Source organism: Tiliqua scincoides, chromosome 3, assembly GCF_035046505.1.
Source record: "Tiliqua scincoides isolate rTilSci1 chromosome 3, rTilSci1.hap2, whole genome shotgun sequence".
NCBI lineage: Eukaryota > Metazoa > Chordata > Lepidosauria > Squamata > Scincidae > Tiliqua > Tiliqua scincoides.
This window is the reverse complement of record NC_089823.1, coordinates 128,553,585-128,579,091: the sequence shown is the minus strand read 5'-3', so window position 1 is coordinate 128,579,091 and position 25,507 is coordinate 128,553,585. Positions and strand designations below refer to the sequence as shown.

General features: G+C 43.5%; 1 long non-coding RNA gene across 1 annotated transcript; it reads left to right on the top strand.

Moving 5' to 3' along the window:
* The first annotated feature begins 16,020 nt into the window (after positions 1–16,020).
* Positions 16,021–22,736, top strand: LOC136646026 (uncharacterized). Its single transcript, XR_010794190.1, has 3 exons — positions 16,021–16,133; positions 17,443–17,521; positions 22,637–22,736. It is a non-coding gene; the product is annotated as an uncharacterized lncRNA (long non-coding RNA).
* The last annotated feature ends 2,771 nt before the right edge of the window (positions 22,737–25,507 follow it).

Here is a 25,507-nt window from a genome sequence, read left to right as displayed (position 1 = left end):
TTATACCCAATCTCCCCCTTCCCCATCCCCCTGTTGTCTTGGTGCAGATTTTACCCACTCCAGAGTGCATGGAGGCTTGAACCGGCTCTGGCAGGATGGCACAGGCCTTCCCACCAGTACTGCTAACTTTTGTGCTTTTGCAACATGCTTTATGGCACATTTGTGACAGTTCGCACTAGCAGAGCAGTCACTCCGCCAGCACAGCAGCGCAATAGGATTGTGCCATGAAACTCATTCTCGATTCTCGTATCCATGCTTTGGAAGATTAGCTGTACACCTGGGACTTTAAGGAGGGTTAAGGCTAACAATTATAATATTAACCATGGTAACCCTTGTTAAAATCTATTCCAGGCCTAAGCATAAAGAAGAAGGTGTTTTCCTGTTGATGTACGTAATAAATATTCCCCACCTGATGTAATAAACCCCACATGATCTGAATATTTTGTAACAAGATATTCTGAGAAGAAAATTTATTCAAATTTAAAAGTATGTAACCATAGAGGTGTTCTGCAAATATCTCCCAATTTAATTACTGGAAATCTTCAATAAATATGCTGCAAACCGACCCATTTGGATTAATCATGTGTTACTCAGTCCTGTTGTGCACTGTTTCGTTATAGCAGCTCAATTCTTTCCATGTGTTTTCTCTATGACACTTGGTCAGATATTGCGTGGTTTTATCAGTGTCTGCCAGCCACTTTTCTGGAAAATGTATCTAACCTGCAGATGGCTGCATTTGCCTCTCTTGCAGAATCCCTATGGAATGCACATATTCCCTAACAGCCTGATCCAACACCGGAGCAACGCTGGCAGCCTGCGTGCTACCCTGGCAATGGCTGTTATGATTTCACTGCTAGCGGACAACGAGTGGCCCTGGGCCTCTGTGACGGTGGGACACTGAAGAGGAGCATGTGGCAGTAAGTGTCCACACTAGGTGGCGGGGAGGTGTTTCAGGGTAGGGGGGAGAGTGGCCTGCTGGGCAGTTCAGGCCTGGGAGGGGAGCAGGAGGAGTGGCAGATGCTGCCACCTGATTCTCTCTCCCCTCCTGCACCAGCAATATTGCTGGTGCTGAATCTGAGTAGACCCATATGGGCTGTGGAGGCACTATATGGAGAAAGGGAACCAATGTTCCTTTATACTCAGGAGCCCCTGGCTGCTTTTCTGGCCCAGCAGGATACAGTGGTGGGTGTTTTGGTGCCACTGTACCACGTGGTGCCAGACTAGCTAGCATAGGATTGAGCGCAATCCTATGCCTGTCTACTCAGAAGTAAGTCCCATTATAGTCAATAGGGCTTACTCCCAGGTAAGTGTGGTTAGGAATGCAGCCTTAGATACATGCACGACTACCCACCGTTTATCACACTAGAATAACTTAGCAACATTTATTTCTGCTTTCAATAAACAAAAGCAGCTGCATATTAGCAGTCCTCATCTGTATGAATACGCAGATTGTGAAAAGCTTCAATGACAAATGCAAATATTTCAAACTGGAATTCAGGGCATGCGAGTCAGAGTGGCTTTGCTATGTTTAGAAACAATGTAATGACAGAGTGAATTAGTTTCCATGGTAACGGCTTTGTTTTACTAATTTGGTAAGACATAGAAGAGATGGAGCTTTAATAGGAATAGTAGCAATTTTAATTATGTTGTGCAGTGTGTGTTGTTCAACATATTATAGTTAATTCATTCTCTGTTTTGTCTTAAAATATTACGTGAAAATATTTCATTTAGCATACCAGTGTATATTATTTTATTGATTACCTCTTATTAGATGGTGCCTATTGTTTTAAAAAGAATTTTTAAAAAACCTGTGACTTATTTGCGTGGCTCTTCTTACTAGATGAGCCTGGCAACGCAACTGATGTCTATGCAGTGATGATGTCTTGAGGTTTTCACAGGATCTGTAATTCAAGAAGAGTTCCAAAGTTTTGCCATTTCTTTTTCTCTTCTTTGACTGATGAGTTTCAGAATCTTAGATGTGAGAACCCGGATGAGAAGCAGCCTTCCCTGGGCACCAGATTACATCTGGCCTTTGTACATCTACAACTTGAGCCTCACAGTGTGATAGGAAAGCAGATGTTGTGTCTTCTACATTCCCACATCATATTGGCACATGTATTCTGGCATTGGATCCTCCTTTAGAAATTCGACCATTTATTTAATACATTCATATCCCACCCTTCCTCCAAGGAATACATATAGAGTAGATGGGTTTATCCCATTTTATCCTAAACGGAGCCTTTCTTGTCTAAAACCTTCATGGCAGAGCAGGAATTTGAACCCAGGACTCTCTTTTCTGGGTTCAGCTATACCACTTACACAACACAGGCTCAGCCACTGTACATTCAGGAGTGATGCTACACTCCTAGAGGACTAGAGGATACATTGCGTGAGGTTTCTCTAGAATTTTTGATGTGGCTCTACTGTGAAAAAGAAGCAGGGAAGATTGGAAGCCACATGTCTAACAGGTATGGAAAGATAAAGTGCAAGAAGAAGACTGTGTTCCTTCATTTACTGACATTCATGGTTGCTCTTAGGTATGCTGGTTGTCTGGATCCTTTCCATATTAGAGTTGTGTGTCACATAAAATATTCTCACAGGTTAATCCTGTATTGAAAATAGAAAAATAGCAGGAAAGATTTATGCATGAATACAGTCTTCTGAGATAAAAAGGTATGAAAATTTCAGAGAGGTTCACTATAGTCATATCTTTTTCTTGGGTGACCATGCACACAATGTATATCAATGCATTTCTCCTTAGCAGAAATGTATTCACAATGTATTTCTGCTTAGCAGAAACTATGTCAGATAAGTACACACATGGGCATAAGGCTGCACACAAAAAGGTAGCATTGGGTAGAGTGATGTGCTAGAAAGAGGCATACATGTTCCTGAGTTGTCAGTGTTGAATCAAGTGCTGTTTATCCAACCAATGACTTGAAAGACTGAATCAAATTTGGGAATGATTCTATTTTGGGTGGGGACTCCAAACCATCTGGATAAGCTATGTAAATATTCAGTTACCTCAAACCAGAGGACTAGACAGTTAGTAATAACAGATACAAATTCAACAAGGATGTGGGTAATTTCATGTGGAAAAGAAGATTCTCACATTGAATACTATGAGATAATATCTGGCTAACAGACTGACAGCCCAATCCTGTCCCCTTTCCCGCCTGTGTCACTAGCATTGTGCTGGGTGAGGCTTTATGGCAGGTGCAGCACACCCTCCGCTGAGACATGCTGCAGTCCTGCTGGTGGGGAGGCCAGAGTGGCCTCCCACATGCCGATGGACCCATGGACACCCGCCGGAGCAGGTGAGCTTGCACAGGGGGTTGAAGGTAGGCAGGGAGGGGATTGAACATGGTGGGAGGAGGGCAGAATGGGGAAGGGGCGGGTGGAACAAGGCAGTGATGGGGGAGGAGGGAAGATTAAACCTGGGAGGAGGGCAGGATAGGCAGTGCATGCTGAATCCCGACCCCTTTTCCGGAGCTGATCTGCCTTCCTGGGTCAGCGTGGACTTGTGCCAGCTATTGAGCTGGCACAGGCCTGAGTTGACCCATAGCAGCTGTTGGGGCTTACACCAGAGCAAGGAGAACTCCAGCGACCAAAAATCCCCTGTGAGATACAGCAGTAGCTGCGCCTGTTAACACATTGGGAAGTCATGATTGAGAATTATTGAGAAGCAAAACTCCATTATAAAAGCTTAAAGGACCTGATACTTTTAGTAGGGGTGTGCATTCAGTTCAAGATGAATGGAAGAACATGATGAATTGGACCCTTTCATTCAATTTAGCATTCAGCTGAGCTGAACTTAGCGGGCATGAATGAATCCTGAGTAGTGCTCCATTCATGCCATTCGGTCTTATTCATTCCTTGCAGATCTGCTTCCCCAAACCAGAAGAGAGAGAGCAGGGGAGAGAAATTTACCAAAGTAAATTCTCAAAGTCTGAACCTGGACATATTCTAGCCAAAGTGTCCAAGAATTTGATAGCGTTTCTAGACACATACAAACTTCTAGTCACAGGCTTTTAAATTTGGCTAATCCACATTGTACATATTCCTGCTCACAAGTTCTGATGTCCTTTCAGAAATAGTAAAAGGAAAGTGCTATTGCTGGTTCTTGTGTCGTATACTGGGTACAAGACCGACAGCCCAATCCTATGCATGTCTACTCAGAAGTGGACACAAATCTATGCTATAGCAAGTATCCCAGGCTCTCTGGAGGACTGGGCATGACTGATGGAATTCAACCAACCACTGACAGGTATAGATGTAAAACATAAAATAGTTTCTTAGAAAAGCAGATGAAGGGGAGTTGGTTGGTACAAGGAGAAAAGGATGAAACAAGCATGCTTCTGAAATGGCTTGTCAGTGTCCAAGTACAGAAAAGCAGGTGATCACAAGCAAACTTAAAAGCAAAATGATTCCCCATCATGTCTGAATCCCACAATTCCCTCAGTATGCATATTCTAAGGTCAGCTTGAAGAGTCTAGGAATTCTGTGTATAGCTTTTCTTTCCATCAAAAAGAATACCTATGCTACATAAGGAGCTAAGGTGAGCATTTCATCTGTTCCACAAAGAAGCTAATCTCAAAATTAAATTTATATGACCACTGGGAGGATTACAGCATAGGACGCCACATGGGCAAAATGTCTGACCACTTCTCTTGCAAGGTTTGATACTGCTTTCTCACAAAGTTTTTGTTTCTTGGGCTGCAGGGGGCGCCTGGCATTCAAAATTGTACATGGGATGCACCTCATTGGAGAAAATAGTGAGGTGGCACTTGTTCACACAGAACATTCACTGCCAGCTTAAACATGGACTGGTATCTTAAACCAGCACTAATTAACTACAGTGGTGCCTCGCATAACGAAATTAATTCGTTCCACGAGTCCTTTCGTTATGCGAGTTTTTTGTTTTGCGAAGCACGTTTTCCCATAGGAATGCATTGAAATTTAATTAATGCGTTCCTATGGGCAAGAAAAGTCAGAACAAAGTCAAATTTGGTTTACAAAGTGTTTATTAAGTGCTCTTTAAAGGCATGCATACTGTACTGAGGATTTCAAAAACGGGGGAGGGATGCTGAGTGGGGAGCTTGAAGGCTGTAATCCTGTGCACACTTTCCTGGGAGCAAGCACAATGGGACTTACTTACATAAACTGACATGAAGATCCTCCCCTTACTAGGGTGAACGGGATCATAAACTGACATGAAGATCCTCCCCTTACTAGGGTGAACGGGATCATAAACTGACATGAAGATCCTCCCCTTACTAGGGTGAACGGGATCATAAACTGACATGAAGATCCCCCCTTACTAGGGTGAACGGGATCATAAACTGGCATGAAGATCCTCCCCTTACTAGGGTGAACAGGATCATAAACTGACATGAAGATCCCCCCTTACTAGGGTGAACGGGATCATAAACTGGCATGAAGATCCTCCCCTTACTAGGGTGAATGGGATCATAAACTGACATGAAGATCCCCCTTTACTAGGGTGAACGGGATCATAAACTGACATGAAGATCCTCCCCTTATTAGGGTGAACGGGATCATAAACTGGCATGAAGATCCTCCCCTTACTAGGGTGAAGGGGATCATAAACTGACATGAAGATCCCCCCTTACTAGGGTGAACGGGATCATAAACTGACATGAAGATCCTCCCCTTACTAGGGTGAACGGGATCATAAACTGACATGAAGATCCTCCCCTTACTAGGGTGAACGGGATCATAAACTGACATGAAGATCCCCCCTTAAAACAAACCAAAACAAACAAACAAAAAATTCGTCTTGTGAAGCACGGGTCATAAAAATTCGTTGTGCGAGTTACTAAACTTTGCAAAACGCTTTCGTTCTGCGAGTTTTTCGGTGCTCAAGGCATTCGTTATGCGAGGTACCACTGTACTTGTACTAGCATTTCTATAGCACAGAAATAGATGATGTGCACAACTAAAGGAGCTTGGATTATAATTACTATGGCTTATAGCACTGTACTGCTGGTTGCATTGTATTCTGATGCAAAATGAAATCAGTGGTCTACAACAATGCCATGTAACTGGAATTTATGGTACTTGAAGTTAATATTGAATATGTGAAAAATAATCCGTAGTACGTCCTTATATGTAATAAAATATTCTAGCTCTTTAAAACAAAAAAATGCAGAACAAAAACCCTCTAACTGGAACATAACTTGATAGAAACCATTAGAGAAAATCATGATGCAAACATAGAAAATTACATTTATAGTGTTTGAGTTTAACTATGGCATTAAACTCATATGCTATAACCGTTGGCTTTTACGTTTGCGTCATGATCCAGCAATTAGGCTGTTGTGTGCATGTAATTGATATTTACTTTAATGGATTATTGCAGTAAGTAATGCAGGACTCCACAAACAGCAGACCTTGAGGATGTTGCAGTCATATCTTGCTGTGTCACCCAATCTTAGTGTGCATAAAGGATATTGATCTTTATATCTGCCTTAGAGATTAGTCATGTGAGTATCCCATTCGCTTTGTTCTTCCAATATACAAAGTATTGCACAGAAGGTGAGACAGCTCTCACGTGTACAGTGGATATAATGAGGTGGGAATGTTAACTTTCCTCTTGCTAGAGAAACATTTAGCTTTTTTGCTACACATACTTTAATAGTATCAATAACCAACGATAATTGCTTCTTTTACAGATATGTTTTCCTTACAACGTTATCACAATATAAATGAAAGAAAATAATTTGAGAGTCTATTTTCTATCATATGAAAGAAATGCGTTTGTAAAGAGATAGTGTGCGTGCCACAGCAGCTTATGAAGTATATCTCCAGTCTTAGGATGTGCTTGGTGATAATTAGACGTACCTGCTTCCACTTTTTGAAGCCAGTTTAAATTTTTGCCTGGCCCATAGCTGTACACATTTGGTCCCTGTTGCATATATGCAAGGTTGGGCATAAATAGTTTAACTTCTTCAAGAATTTTTGAAGATGGCTTTGGGTAGTGGTGGTGGTGTTTTTTTTTGTTCTTGTTTATTTATAGCTTCTGTCGAAAAGCGCAACACGGTTTAGAGAGGCTTACTTGGCTATGAATCTTGTTCCCTTTGGCTCAAACTGGAGGGTAGCACACAGATTTGGTATTCCTCTGACCACTGTTTTTTAAGAACAGTGTTTTTTAACACTGTTTTTAAGAACGGTTTTTTAAGAACCTGCTGTGGGCTGGAGTCCTGACATCAACTCCTTATGAGTTGTCTTCTGTTTCTGCTTCTGTTCATGATGATGCAAATTCCATTTTGGATGATACAGTCACGGAAAGTGGTGCTTGTTTGTAACATTTGAATCCATTCTTCTGCTGAGTATAAGAGGCGGATAAGTGGATGAATGTGTACTGTACACATGTTTGTGCACATGCAACTTGTATTTCAAAGAAAAAGTCCTGAGAAAGGTGATGGAGTCAGGGCAGCTCAGCAGTGGAAATGAAAAGGATTGTGAAACATTTGTCCAAATAGTCAATCATAAGTATGAACGAAAGGCAGTGTATAAGATAATGAAATAAAGATTTGTGGGATGACATAACCAGAAAATGGAACAGGGTGTGGGGTTTGGTGTAGACTGTATATAAGCTATTGTGCAAATGATGTTTAGCTGAAGTGATCACACAAAAATGAGAGCCAGTGTGCTGCACTTAGCCAGTTATTAGAGCACACTTAGACTGGGGATACCTGGGTTCAAATCCCTGCTGACTTTGGGCCTGGTGCACACTCTAAGCCTAACCTACCTGATGTCCTGGTTGTGAGGATAAAAAGGAAAGGGAGAATGTGTATGCCTCTCTGAATTCCTTGAAATAAGGCTGGGATAGAAATGGGGGAAAAATCAATTGTTTAAATTTCTGGAAACTGGCTTACTCTGTTATATGAAGTGAGCTCCTGCACTGGTAGAACGAGGCACCATTGCATGGTGTTGACAGCAAATGGCTTTGGACCAGTCTGGCTGACTTGCATATGCTTGGTCTTAATTTCTCATACTGCTTTAACCTGATAACATATGTCTGCTTTCTCTGTTCACAAGATAACTGAACCTATATTTCCTTGCTTTCTGCTACAAGGTGGCCACAAAGTCCCTATGCATGAGATTGTGTTGATTTGGAATCAAAGCCATTTAAGCCTTCATAGAAACTTTGTGGCCACTGTTAATATCCTACAGCATGTCTCTTTGTCTTTTAGATGCTGTGAGATTTTGTGTTGTTTGCAGCTACAGACCAACACAGCTGCTCCACTGGAAGGTGTTCTATATTCATTTAAAAGTGATTTGCAGAATTGGGTGGTCCTGTTCCCCTGTAAAGTTCTGGCCAATATTTCAGGACCTTGAGTTTTATCATGCTATTATTAATTGCAAAGAGGTGTGCAGTTAGCTATTGGTTTCTGGCTGGTATTTCCTTTGGTATTCGGTAGATGGTGCTAGCATATCATAGATGCCAATGATATCTGAAAGAAATTTATCTTTTTGAAAAGATGGAACTTGCTATTAATTATTAAGTTGATAGCCCCAAGTCTTTCGAGCAACATACATCATATTCCTATGCATAGTTACTCAGAAGTAAATTTCAGTGTGTTCAATGTGATTTATTCCCGTGTAAGTACACGTAGGTCTACAGCCTAAATAAACTGTAAAAGTGACCTCCACCTATCTTTCTTCTAGCCAAGATTTCAAATGCCACCACAGCATCTGAGCCTGTGTGATGGTTTCCACTCAGCCAATGATAGGTGGCTGCTGGGGGGGGGGGGCAGAAGCTGCTGGTTAAACCTTTTCCTGCATTAAATGTTACTTGATGGCTCTTTTCTGTCTGCTCTTCTTGCATGCACTTACTCAGCAACAGTCTGTTCTGTGCTGGCTTCTGACAGCCCAGTCCTGAGCTGCCTGGGGTGCGTGGCTGCAGCAGCGCCAAGAACGGCTCCCGCTGCATCCTGTGTGCCTCAGCCTGCCACGGGTGGTGCCTCGGGAGAAGGGGACTTTCATCCCCTTCTCCCGGGTAAGGGAAGCAGCCCTGCAATGGGGCTACTCACTTTATCACTGACCAAAAGGTGGTAAGGTAAAGGCGCGGAGGTAGGGTAGGGCACCAAGCCCCACACAAACGCCTTGGATCCGGTGGAGCGGAGCACCACAGGACCCGCCTTCCTCCCTCCCCCCAGCATGCCTCCCTCCCGCCCTATCTCCGCCTCCTGCCTCTCCATCACGCCTCCTCCCCGCCCTCTCTCTGCCCTCCACCTGCCTCCCCCCTCCCTGGAACACCTCCTCCCAGCCCCCCTCCCTGCCCCCACTTACTGTGCCCCATGAGACTTCCCCATGAGACTGCCGAGCAGCGGAGGATGGGCACCCGCCCGGCACTAGCCATCACACTTACAAGCCCATCACAGGTTACAAGCCCTGATGGGTATATGCAACCTCCCTGGTTCTAGAAGTAGGCTCCTTGTAGTGCCTGTATTAACCTGCTTTGTTTTGTTTTTGTTGGAAAACAAAATTGAACATTTTTGGAGGAAAATTGAATTTTTGAAATTCTGACAAGGCTGGATGGGAATTGGTTTTTCCTTCTGTGTGGGCACTGGCGTACCTAGGAGGATCAGCAGGTAGAAGTGCTCCTGGAAGGCATGGATGGGGGGGCCACCCTGCAGCCATACCACTCAGTTCTGAGTTGCTCCTAGGCAAGTGCCGCCCTCCTCTTATTGCGACCAGAGGTGTTCTGACGGCTGGAAAGGCTGCCTTTCTGGCCCTCGGAGGACCTCTGAACATGATCGGTTGGGGGGTGGCATTTCCAGGCTCCCTCTGGGGCAGCACAGGGGCGAAGACTGCCACTGTGTGCAAGGTGACCAGATACAGTGGAGTTCCTATACCTTTAACTATTATATAGAAGAGGGAATTTTGGCAGGTGTGGCTCAGTATGGAAGGGTTTAAAAAGCTGCACCTGTCAAAATTCCCTCTTCTATACCGTGGGTGCCCAAAACCTGGCCCAGAGGCCACTTGCAGCCCTCGGGGACCTCCAATTCATTCTGAGGGGAGCCCTCAGTCTCCAATGAGCCTCTGGCCCTCCAGAGACTTGCTGGAGTCCGTACTAGCCCGCCATGACTACTCTCAGCACAAGGGCCAACTGTTTGACCTCTCACACAAGCTGCTGACCGAGGGCTCCCTCCACTGCTTTCTGCTTCACACCTGTGAAGCAGCAGAGGTAGCAAAGGAAAGGCCAGCCTTGCTTTGCACAAGGTCTTTATAAGGCTTGAGCTATTGCGAGATATTCATTTGTTCATATAAGTTCCATCTCTAAGATATTCATTTATGTAAATTTATTCAAATTTTAAATACAAATTAAATTTGTACAAATTAAATACAAATTATTTTTTTCCCACCCCACAGCACAGTGTCAGAAAGATGATGTGGCCCTCCTGCCCAAAAGTTTGGACACCCCTGTTCTATTCAATTATTAAAGTATAGGCACTCTGTCCTCCACTGTATCTGGTCACCCTGACTGTGTAGGGGAAAGGGCTGGTTTATGAGGATTATATAAATCCATGGGACAGTATTAAGCATATTAATCACTCCTATACACACTTGCTTGGGAGTAAATCTCATTGAACGAAATGCAACTTACTGCTGAGTAGACCAGCCTAGGATTGCACTGTTACTTATTCTTTCTACAAAATGTAATTTTTAATTTATGGTTTCCTTTATCCCCTAATTTTAATTTGCAAAACTGCATGTCAGGGATAGACATTTGTGATTTTGTATTTAGGAAAACTGTTTGGTACCCATGAGGCAGAGGAGGGTATAAATCAGATTAATATATTGGACTCTTACCTCTTTTTTTATAGCTAGGGATAGTTTAGCTCAAAACTGAAAAGAAAGGAAAAATGTGCCACAGAAACTCACAGCTGAACTTAGCCACAGGTCCGGAAAGACTGGTTTTACATTACTTTTTTTACTGATGAAAGACAATAACTTGGTTGCAAAACAAAAGGAGGCCATGGATATTTAGGAGAAAACACAGAGCATTAGTTCATCTCTAAGGAGGAGCATTTCAGATTATTGCTTAAAACAGTTTAACATACCAAAAAGAAAGTTTGTAGTAGAATATATTTGAGGTTAAAGAGTGGCAGAATGAACCCGATTCATGGTAAAATAAAGAAGCTGAAAGAAAGTAAAAAGATTTATGAAAGTCACATTCTAAATAAATTCCATATATTTCTAATGACAGCTACACAAGCATGTTTCATTTTCCTATAAGCTTTGATGCTCAGAGGAAAACGGCTAGATGCTTTGAGAGCGCCCTCTTCACGTCACATCTACTACCTACAGATGAATGCTAGAAATGAAATCACCCATGAACATAACTGGGGCTGTACACCTAAGCAGGGAAAAGAGAAGGAAAAATAATCGTGTGGGATTAGGAGACTGTCTAAGGCAGGGGTGCTCAATAGGTGGATCGCGATCTACTGGTAGATCGCGGAGTGCCGACCCCCCCTTCAGGTGCCTCTGGGAGGAAACGCCGGGAGTAAGGCCCATTGTACTCAATGGGGCTTACTCCCGGGTAAGTGTGGCTAGGATTGCACCCTCACAGCCTAATCCTAGGCATGTCTACTCAGGAGTAAGTCCTGTTATACTCAGTGGGGCTCAAGGTACACCAACATACATTGTACACATAAATGTTATATGTTATGATGGTGCGAACATTGTAAAAAAAAACTCTGGTAGATCTCCGGGCCTTGCTGGGTTTCAAAGTAGCTCTTGAGCCAAAAAAGTGTGAGCACCCCTGGTCTAAGGGAAAGATCCAGGGCATCAGTGGAACAGGTGGCTAGGTGAAGCTACTAAGAGCCTTCATGCTTGGCCAACTGAGGCATCTCTCTGTCTCTCTGGACAAAAGAACCATGCAAAATATCCAATAGTTTCTGGCACAACCAAAATTATTTGGACATAAAAAAAGAAAGACCAAGGTGTTAGAAGCTCAGATCACATTAATTCTCTCACTCACTCACTCACTGACTCACACACGCACTGTACCACATTGGGGGAATTAGCAACACTTCTGGAGCAAGATGGCAAATTCAGCAGTATCTGACCGTTTTGGGATTGCTGATGTGGGTGAGCAGTGCAAACAACCTCATAGTGCTTCAAAATTAGGCTACCAAGAACCATGAGTCTGAGCTTTGCAAAAGAAGATAGAGCAATGGTTCTTACACATTTAGCACCGGGACCCACTTTTTAGAATGAGAATCTGTCAGGACCCAGCGGAGGTGACATCATCAACCAGGAAAATTTTTCATTATTCTACGCTGCAATCCTACCCACACTTACCCAGCACTAAGTCTCATTTACTATCATTGTTCAAAGAATATACATAGTAGCTTGTTAAAAGTACAGGTCTATAACGTTTCCCCAGTAGCAGTCAGTCACATACCATGGAAGCATCGAGTCTAATATATTAAAAATATAATATTGAAATAAATGGGGAGCCACCTGAAATTGGCTCGTGACCCACCTAGCGGGTCCTGGCTCACAGTTTGAGAAACACCAATATCTGATAGAGTTTATTAAAGTAGTATAGATGAGTAAAAAGCATGTTTATTTTCAGTTACAGAGCTTTAGATGGTTGCAAATAAAAGTAATACTTGTAAACAGCTTCATTAGTTGGAGAAGGCACCTGAATGAGGCTGAGCTAATCTGGGTTTCCTCCCCAGTCAGCCAGCAGATGTCAATTTAGCAGGAAGCTTTAAAATAGACATCTGAGAATGGAGGCTTTTAGGAGGGGGGAGGAGGAGAGTGAAGGCGTATTCTGCTGGGCAGGTTTTGAGTAAGATGTCCTTCTATGGAGCAAGGGCAGGGCTGTAAGATTCCAGGTTTTGGGGAGAAAAGTGCAACAAAGAGGTTTTCCTTTGGACCAGGGTAGTATTTCCTCCAAGGATGAGGGCAGCTACCAGAGCAAGAGGGCTCAGCAAGAGACTTTCTGACTGCAGGACAAGCAGAAATGTGGAGGCTTTCAGCAGGGAAGAAAGTGCCACCAAAGTCGGGGAGGTCTTTATTGGAATCCTCAAGAATGCAGAGCAGGACAGGCACCTTTGCATTTGGCAAGATGGAGAAAAATGTTCAGCATAGAGACCTCCACTGGGGAAAGAGATGAACCAAAATGGAGAAGGCTTCTATGAAGAAAAAAGTCTTAAAACACAGAGCATGGATACTTCTGGAGGGTTTAGAAGGGACAAACGCTCAGTGTATCCCTCCAAGGGATAGAGCTGTGACAAAGGCTTTCTTCTAGAACAGGAATAGTTACAGGACTTTCCACAAAGAAAAGAAAAGCATTTCTGGGTGGACAAAGGAGGTTTAGAGCTTCTCTTTGGGTATGCAGCACAGATTTCCTGAACTTGATTGGGCTTGAATGTGTCCTTCCAGGAGCATACAAAGGCTCAATTGCACCCCAATCAGAGATGTTCCAGAGCAGGGGTGCCCAAACCCCAGCCTGGGGGCCACTTGCGGCCCTCGGGGACTCCCAATCCGGCCCGCAGGGAACTTCTGGTCTCCAATGAGCCCCTGGCCCTCCAGAGATTTTCTGGAGCCCACACTGGACCGACGCAACTGTTCTCAGCATGAGGGTGACTGTTTGACCTCTTGCATGAGCTGTGCAACAAGGGCTGCTTGCTGTTTGACATCTGTGATGCAGCAGCAGAGGCAAAGGAAACACTGGGCTTGCTTTGTGCAAGGCTTTCTATAGGCCTTGTGCGATTGCAAGACCTTCATTCATTCATATAAGTTCCATCTCTAATATATTCATTTATGTAAATTTTTTCAAATTTACTATACCCCCAACACAGTGTCAGAGAGATGATGTGGCCCTCTTGCCAAAAAGTTTGGACACCCCTGTTCCAGAGGGACAAAAGGCATGACAGAATGTGTGCTGTGCCCAGGCTCTGGTCGTTGATGGAAGAGACTTCTTTGCATAGGAATCTGAAAGAAAAAAAAATGTCCAGGTATCTGGCCACTGGGCAACATGAAACCTTCATTTATTATGCAGCAGGACTGGTGCTTGCAGCAATTTTGTCAGTATGGGGCACCCAAATTTGCAAGACATTAGCGGAAAAGAGACACAGACATCCCACAGGCTACAGGTTCCCAAACTCACACAGTGCCTGTCTTTCAGGACATCCTCTTCTTACCAGCAACCCTGGGTGCTACTATCTTGGATTGGACAAGATTTCACAAAATCCAAGATGGTGGCACTTAGGAAAGCCAGGAAGAAGAGACCACCAGGGACATCCCGCTTTGCCCCTGTGAGTTAACTATGGCACCTTCAGGAGCCGTGGCACACACTTTTGGAAGCACTGGGCTACTGCCTTATTTCCCCCTTAATGGTTCTTAATTAGTATGACCTCCCCTAAGATTTCAACCTGACCTCACCTCTTGCAGAATGAAATAATGTCTAGCTCCTGGAATTGCCAACCAGAAACAAGGGTGGTTAGACTGCACAAGTGTTGGGGAAAAGAGGACATTTATAACAGAACACTGAAGGAAACCCAGAGATAACTAGCAACAGTCTGAACCTATATAACACAGATGAAGCTCAGGTTTACCTCCTCAAGATGCACCTGTGAGTTCTGAACCCCATATCTTCTCCCCTCATACACACATTGTCAGTGGCTTACTACCTCTTCAGAAGGTTTTTTTCCTCCTTCTGTTGACCGTTTTAAATTTTGTATACTGTAAATTATGCTCATAGGCTATATCAGCAAAGTTCTTTCACAGTTACTGCTGAAAATGCTGTTTTTGCAGTTTATCACAGAATCCCATATTTATTCAGAACGTAATTGAATCATAGCTCCTGCCAATATCATGAAAATGTTTTTCCAATACATTTTTGCATCACGAGGTCTATATTTTGTTAGTAATGAGTAACTTTAATGATTTCATATGTATACTATGGCTATAATATTACAGCAAAAGTTGTGGTATCCAGCACTTGATGATCTTCCAGAAAGCCCTGTTAACTGGAAGTTGGCTAAAAGTCCTGTTATGTTCCACTATTAATGGCAGCAACCAGGAGCAATTCTGAGTGGCTGTGAGAGTTCAGAATGCCTGCACACTGCTGCAAGTCGTGGTATTGAGTGGTGACGAGTAACTTAGGGTACAATCCTAACCAACTTTTCAGCACTGACAAAGCTATGCCAATGTGGTGCGCACTGCATCCTACAGTGGAGAGGCAGTTAAGGAGGCCTCTTCAAGGTAAGGGCATGTTTGTTACCTTATCTTGGGACTGCATTGTGGCTAGGTCAGTGCTGGAAAATTGGTTCGGATTGCGCCCTTAATTTGGTGTAATTATGGTGAGGGTTTTTTTTTGGGGGGGGGAGGATAACAGGATAGGTATAACATTCCAATATCCAGAAAAATTTTAGATCTGGCAACCCTTTGATCCCAGGGATGCGGGATAGTGCACTTGTTATGTTATTTGTTGAATTATTGGTTGCTTTGTCAGCTTTGAGTACCACTAGAGTTCTTGGTTCTTCGGACCTGATTGAAGTAAGTATCTTCGTCCTCAAGAGATGCTTTTTGAGCATCATCAAGATTCCTTTTGCAAACATCTCCAAAATTTGCAGGCAAGTTTTGTGCTAGAGTTGCAAAACATTGTGATCAAACAAACAATACGGTCTGTTGAAGAGGAGGAGAAATTAACACGCAGTTTTGCTGATGGCATTTTTGGCAGGAGAGGACTAGAAAGAAGAACAAATTGTTTTCCTTCTCAGTCTTTGATACTTGATTAGGCTTCTTGGTAATTGAATTCCCATTTAAATAAAAATCGGGGTGTGTGTGTGTGTGTGTGTGTGTGTGTGTGTGTGTGTGTGTGTGTGTGTGTGTGTTTGGCAATGATTTTGTTTTGTGCCTTTCAATGTGCCGGAATGAGCAGTTCATTTTTGAGACCTTGGCCCTGGTCCAGAGATGCTTGTATGTAACAAGGCATTCCATGTGACTCGGACTGCAGGCAGAAAAACAATGTGCAGTGACAGAGACATCTGATCTGCAGTGTAAATGTATTTGCCTATGTTTTAAGAAACGGGTGAGAAAGTTTAGCCTTTCCGATCCTGTTTGGAGGTGCTTTGGCTGCATTGGTAAGTGTACCATGTGCATTCACATACATTCCTGTGGATTTGCTGCCCTATCCATAATAGCACAAGCCTTAGCCTGTTTATTCATTAGTAAGTCCTATTGTGTTCAAAGGGGCTTACTTCCAGGAAAGTGCGTATAGCAGTGGTTCTCACACATTTAGCACCGGGCCCCACTTTTTAGAATGAGAATCTGTCAAGATCCACCGGAAGTGAGATCATGACTGAAAGTGACATTATCAAGCAGGAAAATTTTTTAACTATCCTAGGCTGCAATCCTACGCACACTTACCCAGGAGTAAGTCTCATTTACCATCATTGTTCAAAGAATATACATAGTAGATAGTTAAAAGTATTGATCTGCAAAATTTCCCCAAATGCAGTCACATACCATGCTAGCATAAGTCTAATATATTAAAAATAAAATATTGAAATGAATGGGGACCCACCTGACATTGGCTCATGACCCACCTAGTGAATCCCGACCCACAGTTTGAGAAACACAGGTGTATAGGATTGCAGCCTAACGGTCACTGGTTTCTCATAAGGATATTTGGATCTAATATCTCTCCTCCTTCCCCAGCTATAAATCCACTAACAATTTACACACTTACTCTGTATTCAGAAGGTCCTTGTTGCATCAGTACGATGATCATTGGATTTGAAGACTATAAGGTGTGCATGTTTAGGTCTTGAGTCTATTTTTAAAATGTTTGATAACAGAAATCTTCACTAGTCTATAAATGTGAATTTGGCTGTGGTTAATTATTGTATCACATGCACACTTTCATTTATAGACTCTAATTTTTTCCCCCTTTGACTCTAAACAGATCAATGTTTTTTTCCCTTAAAATATAGTGTAGAAGCAAAGAAGCTGTAGCAATGGTTCTCAAGGTTATGTATGCAACCAACCATTCATACACATATGCATGAATATATGCAAGGAAGCAATATTAAATCTTGTCTATCAGAAACAGAAAGAAAATTTTTTACTCTCTGTCTTTCATTCTGTCTGGTTTGTTATGTTGGCCATCTGAGAAGGGTTTTTGCTTTTTGTTTCCCCTCCTCCAGCCTTTGGATTTCTGAGTAATGAGCTAAGATATGGTTGGCTAGCAGCCAGTGGTACAAGCTTTTGATTGGTTAACTTGGAATGGCTGCACGCACAGATTGGTTTTGAGCCTCTGCTTCATATTTTCACAAGCATATTCTGGATGGAAAACTGAAGGAGGGGGTGTGAGGATTGTATTTTACCTCAAATTGTTTCATGTTTATATCCAGTTATGATTGTTTTTTAAACCAGACTTCTTTCTTGCAGATCTTTTCACATCTTCATATGTGGCAGAAGTACATTTTATAGGAAAAGCATTGGGTGGAGTGCCTCTGATCCTACACTGGTCAGTCCTACTGTGAATATATAATAACAGCATGAAAAGAGGCAGGCTAGTATTTTTGAGCATAAGCTGCGTCAGCATAAAGCTGTTCTTTCGCCTCTCCCTGAACTCTTGAAATTCATGTTTAAGTATTAAAAGAGACATCCTAATTAGATCAGCCATTAATCACCAAAGTAAATGTTTTAAATATGTTTGGGAAAGAGTTTTGAAGGGATTATTTGTTCTATGAATAGAAATCCATTATGCAGATGCCTGTGTGATGCCTATATAAAGGCCATTGTTTGGCAATAGTATGCCTGCCTCCCTGGTTGATCCTTCTAGGCCATCCCTCTGTAAGATAACAGCAGGGTAATTTTTTCCCCCTTTCTTCTGAAAAATATGAAATGCTAGTAAATGACTAGGATGAACTTTGTGAAACTGACAGTTATTGAAGGGAAGTTATGAAGAGTAGCTTTGGGTGAACATGAATGTGCTCAGGAAATATTGTATGCTATATTTTCATTGTATAGTACCTTTCCACGGTGTGTGGTAAAATAACCTCATGTAAATTTGGTACTTAAAAATATGGGCTGGGAGGGGGAAGAAAGGGAGTCCTTTAAAACTTTATTTGACCTCAGTGTACAAAACACAGTACTTCCTAGTGTACACTTTATCAGCAGCACTGGAAACATCCTAGGGCCCAATCCTAACCAATTTTCTAGTGCCGGTGCAGCCGTGCCAATAGAGCATACGCTGCATCCTGTGGTGGGGAGGCAGTCAGAGAGGCCTCTTCAAGATATGTGAACATTTGTTCCCTTACCTTGGGGTTCCATTGCGGCAGCACTGGTGCTGGAAAGAAGGATAGGATTGGGCCCTTAGTTAATTATAACTGAATTTTTTGTGTTGAAACCCAGAAAACATTGGTTGCATATTACAAGAGATCACAAACCATACAAAACTGAAAATAAAGGGAGTCAGTGCACACATAGCCCTGCCAGGGCTAGCCCATAGTGGTGGTGGTTTTTGCTCTCCCAGTAAGTTAAAATTTCACCACATCTTATTGTATGTTGACCAACATAACTACAGCCTATCAAATGACCAAATTTGGCTGGCAGCGCAATCCTAAATCCTGGCTCTACCTGTGCAGCAGCTGCTTCACCAGTGTACAGTGTCGCAGATGTGCTGTAAAGCACATTTGCAACTACTTGTGAGCCAGCAGCATCAGCAGGAAGGCTTGCGCTGGCCCGCCAGCACTGAATATGAGCCCCTGGCCTTTGATGGAGGTGTGTAGAGTGCTGAGTAGCCCAGGGACTGGGAGAGGATGGCAGGGGGACATTTCATGGGTGGGAAGGGGCTTTTGGAAAGGGGTGGGTGGGACAGGCAATGGAGGAGTGGAATCAATGTAGGAGGCCTACAGCATATCCTAACCCCCTTACCAGGTCTGCTGGCGTTATGTAGAGCAATATTGCTGCCGCAGATTCAAGAAGCCCCATTGGGCAGGCTGAGACTTTACCTGGCATAAGGGGAGAAATGTCCCCTTACCCTGAGCAGACATCAAACCTCCTCCTAATCTGTGCTGGATACAGCGCAGGACATGCAGCCCAGCCACACCAGCACAGGTTCGGATTGGGCTGTGAGATGCTGTTTTCTCATGTTGATGTTTAATGTCTGTAACTACAGTACTTGATTTTCTCCCCTTTACAACTATGTCTGGTTCCTGGCTACCAAAGGAGGCCCTGGAATGCAGAGAAGATCACCCAACCAGTGAATATTTTCTGGTGTTAAAGGCCCAGGGCGGGGGGGGGGGGGTAGTGAAGTAAAGTTGGAGGGACCAGTATTAAATGATAGAAACATGAAATGAGTGATGGGTACATCTTGATCTTATCTAGACTCTGAGAAGATTCCAGAACTTTTAGGAGTTGTACCAAAAGGGAGTTTTCAGCCTATATGTGCTTCCTTCCATCGCTGCAGCACTATAATGTGACCCCCTGAAGAGGGCAGTGGGGCAGGGCTGAATTTTACATATTGATTTAAATGAATCATCCATCCACTTATTTTCTAGGACTACTCTAATATCAGTATGATGCTTTTTTGGTCCATTTACAAGTAAAAGTTAAGTTTGCACATCTCTGTTATTCCATTAGCCTGGAGCTGTTTTTAGTGTCTTTATTGCTGTAGACAGATGGTGATATTTGGTTTCCTGTCAGTTTTAATGAATACAGATAGAAGCAATAAGAACATTTGCTTTGTTTAGCAAACTTTCTTTTCTGGCTTTTAATTAATGATGTACTTACTGATGTACTGCTGTTTTTTGAGTGGCTAAATTTTCTACCTAAAACCTAATGTTGGTAATGAGAAGTTAGATAATAGCTTATTTCACCAATACCCTAATTTTGTACAATTACACAGATTGTTAATCTCTGCAATGGGGCTGATTCAGTCATATTAGAGACAAAAACAGGGCTGTATTGCCACGTGGTGTTGTGTATTGCTACTTCAACATTTAACAAGCTGCAGATCTAGGCGATTTGGGATAAAACACACATTTATTCCAGTAACTACTTAGAATTATGACAAACCTTGGGAGCTGGAATCAAGAATGGCTGCATGTAGGCATAAGGTTCACCTCCCTAAGGCCATATGCTTCCTCTTCCTTCTCCATGTCACCCATTTGAAATTGTCCCCTTCCATTTCAGCTCTATAATACAGCTAAATGAGCATTATGTTTACACTAAATGCTAGCCATTGTTAGTTTTAGTGGAAACTTGAACACATGGTTAAAAAACAGCTTTCATCTTTTTTTAAGAACTTATTTAATATTTTCATTACAGCTCTCAAACAGCCTTTTAAAAGTTTGGTTTAAACCTAACTGTGGTCAGTACTCAATCTGGTGAATACTATAGGCTTGACTCTGACCTACCCTTGACCTCAGAAATATATCTTGGAGGCAAGAGGTTGAGCTGTCACCCTGCCTAATGAAGCTAAGCAGGATCAGCTCAGGTTGTGCCTTTGGATGGAAGACCAGAAGTTGCAAGTCCGAGGAGAGAAACGGGTTGCCATCTTACCTTTCTCCAGTGATGCACATGGATGCTCTGGCCTTCCTGCCATTGCCCTGGCAGCATGCTACTCAACATGCTGCCAGAAAGCACTTTACTGCTGCTTTTCAGCTGCCAATGTGCTTTTCATCAGCACTTTCAGTCATACAACTGAGCTGTTAACTTTACCATCAAGGATTTGCTACCACCAAACACTGTATACCAGTGGGATTCAAACTGGGGCTTCGCGATGCCCCAGCCTGTGGGTCCTGGCCTCTACCCCCTTAAGGGGCGGGGGCAGCCAGGAGACAGGGCTGCAGAGACTTGGATGCACTTACCCAAGCCTCCGGGGGGGGGGTGCGGGAGGCTTCAGCAGGGCTCCCCAGGTTAGGAAAAGTTAAAGCGGAGCGATCGTGCCCCGCTCCACAAAACTGAAAGCGGGGCACGATCGCTCCACTTTCCCTTCTGACGGGGCTGCAGGGAATGGGGTGCACTCTCCAGTCCCTGCAGCAGCTGTCCCTGTGTGCGGGGAGCCCTGCGTGAGCACCTGCAGGGCGCCCCAGGTCAGGGAAAGAGAGAGTGGGGTGATCGCGCTCCGCTTCTGCTTTTGCGGAGGCAGATCCTGGGGATTGTGTTGCTGCCTTCCCCCTGCCCCTGCTGCTTCCTCCCCACCCTGGCAAAGACTTACTGCGGGTTTCAAACTCCTGGAGAGTTTGAAACCGCAGATGTATACTGTGAGTAGGTACAACTGTACCCAAAGATGTGTTGGGAGCCGCCTCTGAAACTGAGGAGTTGGGGGGAAGGAGGTGTCGTAAGGGAGGTGTTTAGGAAATGAAGCGAGTCTCTCATTGTATGTGACCTTGCAAGCTCTCTAGATCAGCCAAAGTTTCTGTTGAGAAAAAAATTATGGCAGCTGATATTATTTTTAGAGTTGTTTATTTTTCATATATGTGAACTTTGTTATTTCAGTGGTTGTAGAAGAGGCCTGAAGGACTTGATCTGCCAAGCTAGACACGGCTCATCAGCTGTGTTTTATAGCATCACCAATGCTTCACAGGCAACCACACACCATTCTTGCTGTTTGTGGGAGGCAGCAAAACCAAGAGGTAGTTTATGATGGAAAAGAACCAGGGAGGAATATGTTGGAGGAAATTAAAAATAATTTCCTCTTTGGGGGGTGAAGCAGAGTAGCTTAAGCAGCAGACCCCCCCCCCTTTGGATATCATCCCAGGGAACCTCCCTCACCTGGCTGACTGCTAATCAATAAAAAAGACAAAGAGGCAATGGCTTGTTAAAGTTCCCAAAAAGAAGTTATTTACTTACAGTTCCATTGAGTGTATATTTACAGCATCTGATTAGGATCAGAGGTTCAGCTATTACTTAGAGATAGCAAGGCCCTGGAGCTGCCTCGCCCTGCATGCCTTGTGCTCAAGATGGCCTGGGCATCAGAGCCCTGGTGTGCACATCTTAACAGGTCTGTGGTCAGAGGACAAGAGAAAGTGCTCAGAAGAGAAGGAAAAGGATAAAGGGTTAGGGCCACACCCCACAAGGATCACAGAGAGAACAGGTAGAAAGGTCAGAGTCACTGGGCCATAGTTTGACCCCTTCTGGACAGCATCCTGCCCCCTCTGGACAGCTGATGGAGTTGCATCAACTTCAATAGAATAGCACTAAAGCAGCAACATACTAGAATGACTTAGGCAGAAGCTTTCCTTTTTCGCCTGCCTAAAATAGGATTACTAAGCAGGGCCCCAAAATGTACACGTGCCAGAAAATCCTTTATTTCAGGCCATTTCCAAGTGTATCTGAGATGGCATTGCCACACAGTCTATTCCTGGCTTAGAGCAGCTCCAGCTGGGGCACATGCCTTCTAAGCAAGTGCCAGGGGACGAGCGGACAAAGGAAGAGCTTCCCAATTCTTAGATCTGTCTCATTTTAAAAGCTCAGGATTGCACAAAATATGCCTACCCACTTCTGATGATGAAAACCAAACAGTATCTTAAAAGAGATGAACTGCCATTGTACAGGGTGACCCCAAAAAAACAGAACCCACAAATCTTTGAATAAAACTGTTAATTTTAATTTTTCTTCTTTTTTCTTTCAGGGTATACAAGTCGACTTTGTGCATGAAATATTGGAACAATAATCCTCCCCAATATGTCTTAGTCAACCAAGGAAAAGACATTTTGAAATTTACTGGACCTTTGTAGGATTTAATAAAATTTTTATGGGTTCTGTTTTTTTGGGGTCACCCTGTATTTTCTTTTGGAGCAATCAGGGAAGTGAATAAGAGGTTTCTGTTTTTTGTGGTAGAGAAGGTATCAAGAAGAAGACCTGATCATCACCTCTGAGGACTAATCTGCATAGGAAGTAGAACACTCCTTAAGAGCTGTTAAAGATGAATGGGCAGCTAGCCAAACAGAAAAGAGCAGGGAAAGGTAGGCTAGTTGCCTGGGTGACAGATGCAGATATCCACCTAAGCCTAGGCAGATGGTTTTGCAGACTCTGTTTCTAAACTCGGAAGGTTAAGATAAAATTCAGTAATCAAGCAACAGGCTTGTCTAAACACTCCACTGAGAACTTTCATCAGTAGATCATGAGCTCCTTGGAACAGGAACATGCCTGTCTTATTTTATGTAAAGACGTTGAACACGGATCTATATATTCAGCATCATCAGTTGTCTCTGGCAAGAATCTCAACAAACTGGACCCAAGAAGCATAGCTATATAAATTGAGTCTGTATGAGTCTCAAATTGAGAAATTTGGGACTCTTCCCCCAAACCTTTACAGTCATTCGGGGGTACCCAGAAGACTGAACTAGAGAGCAAGATGTTAGGAGCTTCCAGGCCACACAAAAATCTGAAACTGGGTTCACACTTGATCTGGGGCATGCCAATTATTACAGAAAGTTGGAAAATGTGACATTTTAATTTGAGGGTATGAAGATTACCTCATATCGCAGGTTACCATTTCAGCCATGAGATTTGTCTCTCCATCCAGTTTGCCAACTGCTGCAATATTTTTCTGCAAACTGGGCATGGGTTTTTGCAAAGTGTTTTTTTTTAATATTTCAGAAACTTTTTGTGACCCACCAAAAACTGGCTCACGACCCCCTAGTGTGCTGTACACTAATGGGTTGGTGCTGAATGTTTAACATTGTCTTTTGATGACAGAGATCTGCAACCAAGTATTTAGCTGCAGTTTCAAGCCCAAAGGTGAATGTCACTTTTCACCTTGGGAGCCATGTGGACTTTATATCTCTGTCCAATATCTTGTACAGTGCCTTTTCCTCTATCACGTTCCTCCCTCTCGCCTCCTCTCCTTCTCCTCATTTGCCTGGCTGACACCCCATTCCAAACCTTCTCTTTTAGGTCTCTCTCTGATCTTATATGAGACAAGAATGAGACTTGTCACTCATTCCCTTCTCTTCCAAGGTTGTTGTCTCAGCTTCATCTGCTGGCCACTGTCCAGCTGCCAACTACTCTTCCCATTGATCTCCTTCTTATGCAGTGGAAATAGAAGATCTTGATTTCTTGAACCTGCTGCTCTCTTCTTGTCCTGTTTGCCTGTCTTGGTGTAGGACCTCAGAAGTTCAGCCAATGGCAACCAGTTGCCTTTTGCCTGATCTTGGGGCAGTTTTGGCAATCAGTGCCAGAGGCTTTCAGCCATCTCAAAGAAGTGAAGAAAATGTGACCACTTCTGAACTTGAAGAACAGCTCTTTTCTCCATCAGAAATATGCAGTCATATGCGTGACCTGGCAAACAGGAAAGATGATTGCTTTTCAGTTTGTCTTAAAGTTAATAATCCAATATAGGATGGAGGTTTCTGCTGATCATCACATAACAGTTGCTATACAAGAATAGCCCTTCAGGGCACACAAGAAATGAAAGTTTTGATGATAATTCAAGTGTATGTGAAGCATCTGGTATTGCCTTTAGGATATAATCTAGATGACTGGAAATCATATTGTAAAATTCAAATCAGCGTTAACTGTTTTAAGTAAAGACTTAAGGTGCAATCCTAACCCCTTATGTCAGTGCTTTCCAGCACTGGCATAGCGGTGCCAACGGGACGTGTGCTGCATCCTGCATTTGAGTGTCACTCACGGAGTCCTCCTCAAAGTAAGGGAATGTTTGTTCCCTTACCTCAGAGCTGCATTGCCCTTAAGTCAGTGCTGGAAAGCACTGACATAAAGGGTTAAGATTGTGCCCTTAGTCTGGGTATATGCCATGGTCTCTTAGTGAATGCAGTTTGTCTGGCTTCCTGACCTCAGGAGAGGGAAGGGAATTATTTTGTCACTCATTTTCTTTTTCTCCCAGCCTCTTGTCTCAGCCTCATCTGTCAAACAACTCATTGGCCATCTCCTCCTTTTGCTGTGGAAGCTGAATCTAGGAATCCACACAAGCTCTGGAAACCCTCCCCGTGAGACATCTGGGCCCTGGCCAGAGACTGACCAGGTTGCCATTGTTATGGCATTACCACCCTGTCTCCAAATTCTCTCTCATCCCAGCCTGCTGCCAGCTCTTGTGACACCACTGTGGGTCTTTGTGTTCCTCCTGGTTGTCTTGGGGAGCACAGGAGCTTCTGGAATCAGAATTGAGAAGTGGAGTACCCTGACCCACCATCAGCAGACAAGGATGGGAATTCTGAGCACTGTGATCCAGAGAGGCCCACATGCATGTGCAAAGTACTTCATGGGCAGTGACATACGCCAAATTCTCTTAGTGGCTCTCCATAATCTATAGACATGCAGTAGTGTAGCTAAAGGGGGCAAAATGGTAAGTATTGAAAGTGCCACAACATGTCATGTAAGCAGCACCCCCGCTTGCTGTTGGAGCCATTCCTATGCATGTCTACTCAGAGAGAAACCCCCTTAAGTTCAATGGTACATACTCCCAGCTAACTGTGTATAGCAGTGGTTCTCACACATTGGCACTGGGACCCCCTTTTTAGAATGAGAATCTGTCAAGACC